We start from the raw sequence: 2500 nt of genomic DNA on the forward strand, positions 1-2500 counted from the left end.
TTAGGGTTAGGGTTAGGGTTAGGGTTAGGGTTAGGGTTAGGGTTAGGGTTAGGGTTAGGGTTAGGGTTAGGGTTAGGGTTAGGGTTAGGGTTAGGGTTAGGGTTAGGGTTAGGGTTAGGGTTAGGGTTAGGGTTAGGGTTAGGGTTAGGGTTAGGGTTAGGGTTAGGGTTAGGGTTAGGGTTAGGGTTAGGGTTAGGGTTAGGGTTAGGGTTAGGGTTAGGGTTAGGGTTAGGGTTAGGGTTAGGGTTAGGGTTAGGGTTAGGGTTAGGGTTAGGGTTAGGGTTAGGGTTAGGGTTAGGGTTAGGGTTAGGGTTAGGGTTAGGGTTAGGGTTAGGGTTAGGGTTAGGGTTAGGGTTAGGGTTAGGGTTAGGGTTAGGGTTAGGGTTAGGGTTAGGGTTAGGGTTAGGGTTAGGGTTAGGGTTAGGGTTAGGGTTAGGGTTAGGGTTAGGGTTAGGGTTAGGGTTAGGGTTAGGGTTAGGGTTAGGGTTAGGGTTAGGGTTAGGGTTAGGGTTAGGGTTAGGGTTAGGGTTAGGGTTAGGGTTAGGGTTAGGGTTAGGGTTAGGGTTAGGGTTAGGGTTAGGGTTAGGGTTAGGGTTAGGGTTAGGGTTAGGGTTAGGGTTAGGGTTAGGGTTAGGGTTAGGGTTAGGGTTAGGGTTAGGGTTAGGGTTAGGGTTAGGGTTAGGGTTAGGGTTAGGGTTAGGGTTAGGGTTAGGGTTAGGGTTAGGGTTAGGGTTAGGGTTAGGGTTAGGGTTAGGGTTAGGGTTAGGGTTAGGGTTAGGGTTAGGGTTAGGGTTAGGGTTAGGGTTAGGGTTAGGGTTAGGGTTAGGGTTAGGGTTAGGGTTAGGGTTAGGGTTAGGGTTAGGGTTAGGGTTAGGGTTAGGGTTAGGGTTAGGGTTAGGGTTAGGGTTAGGGTTAGGGTTAGGGTTAGGGTTAGGGTTAGGGTTAGGGTTAGGGTTAGGGTTAGGGTTAGGGTTAGGGTTAGGGTTAGGGTTAGGGTTAGGGTTAGGGTTAGGGTTAGGGTTAGGGTTAGGGTTAGGGTTAGGGTTAGGGTTAGGGTTAGGGTTAGGGTTAGGGTTAGGGTTAGGGTTAGGGTTAGGGTTAGGGTTAGGGTTAGGGTTAGGGTTAGGGTTAGGGTTAGGGTTAGGGTTAGGGTTAGGGTTAGGGTTAGGGTTAGGGTTAGGGTTAGGGTTAGGGTTAGGGTTAGGGTTAGGGTTAGGGTTAGGGTTAGGGTTAGGGTTAGGGTTAGGGTTAGGGTTAGGGTTAGGGTTAGGGTTAGGGTTAGGGTTAGGGTTAGGGTTAGGGTTAGGGTTAGGGTTAGGGTTAGGGTTAGGGTTAGGGTTAGGGTTAGGGTTAGGGTTAGGGTTAGGGTTAGGGTTAGGGTTAGGGTTAGGGTTAGGGTTAGGGTTAGGGTTAGGGTTAGGGTTAGGGTTAGGGTTAGGGTTAGGGTTAGGGTTAGGGTTAGGGTTAGGGTTAGGGTTAGGGTTAGGGTTAGGGTTAGGGTTAGGGTTAGGGTTAGGGTTAGGGTTAGGGTTAGGGTTAGGGTTAGGGTTAGGGTTAGGGTTAGGGTTAGGGTTAGGGTTAGGGTTAGGGTTAGGGTTAGGGTTAGGGTTAGGGTTAGGGTTAGGGTTAGGGTTAGGGTTAGGGTTAGGGTTAGGGTTAGGGTTAGGGTTAGGGTTAGGGTTAGGGTTAGGGTTAGGGTTAGGGTTAGGGTTAGGGTTAGGGTTAGGGTTAGGGTTAGGGTTAGGGTTAGGGTTAGGGTTAGGGTTAGGGTTAGGGTTAGGGTTAGGGTTAGGGTTAGGGTTAGGGTTAGGGTTAGGGTTAGGGTTAGGGTTAGGGTTAGGGTTAGGGTTAGGGTTAGGGTTAGGGTTAGGGTTAGGGTTAGGGTTAGGGTTAGGGTTAGGGTTAGGGTTAGGGTTAGGGTTAGGGTTAGGGTTAGGGTTAGGGTTAGGGTTAGGGTTAGGGTTAGGGTTAGGGTTAGGGTTAGGGTTAGGGTTAGGGTTAGGGTTAGGGTTAGGGTTAGGGTTAGGGTTAGGGTTAGGGTTAGGGTTAGGGTTAGGGTTAGGGTTAGGGTTAGGGTTAGGGTTAGGGTTAGGGTTAGGGTTAGGGTTAGGGTTAGGGTTAGGGTTAGGGTTAGGGTTAGGGTTAGGGTTAGGGTTAGGGTTAGGGTTAGGGTTAGGGTTAGGGTTAGGGTTAGGGTAGGGTTAGGGTTAGGGTTAGGGTTAGGGTTAGGGTTAGGGTTAGGGTTAGGGTTAGGGTTAGGGTTAGGGTTAGGGTTAGGGTTAGGGTTAGGTTAGGGTTAGGGTTAGGGTTAGGGTTAGGGTTAGGGTTAGGGTTAGGGTTAGGGTTAGGGTTAGGGTTAGGGTTAGGGTTAGGGTTAGGGTTAGGGTTAGTGTTAGGGTTAGGGTTAGGGTTAGGTGGTTAGGGTTAGGGTTAGGGTTAGGGTTAGGGTTAGGGTTAGGGTTAGGGTTAGGGTTAGGGTTAGGGTTAGGGTTAGGGTTAG

This window comes from Anas platyrhynchos, chromosome 21 (genome assembly GCF_047663525.1).
Source record: "Anas platyrhynchos isolate ZD024472 breed Pekin duck chromosome 21, IASCAAS_PekinDuck_T2T, whole genome shotgun sequence".
Classification (NCBI taxonomy): Eukaryota; Metazoa; Chordata; class Aves; order Anseriformes; family Anatidae; genus Anas; species Anas platyrhynchos.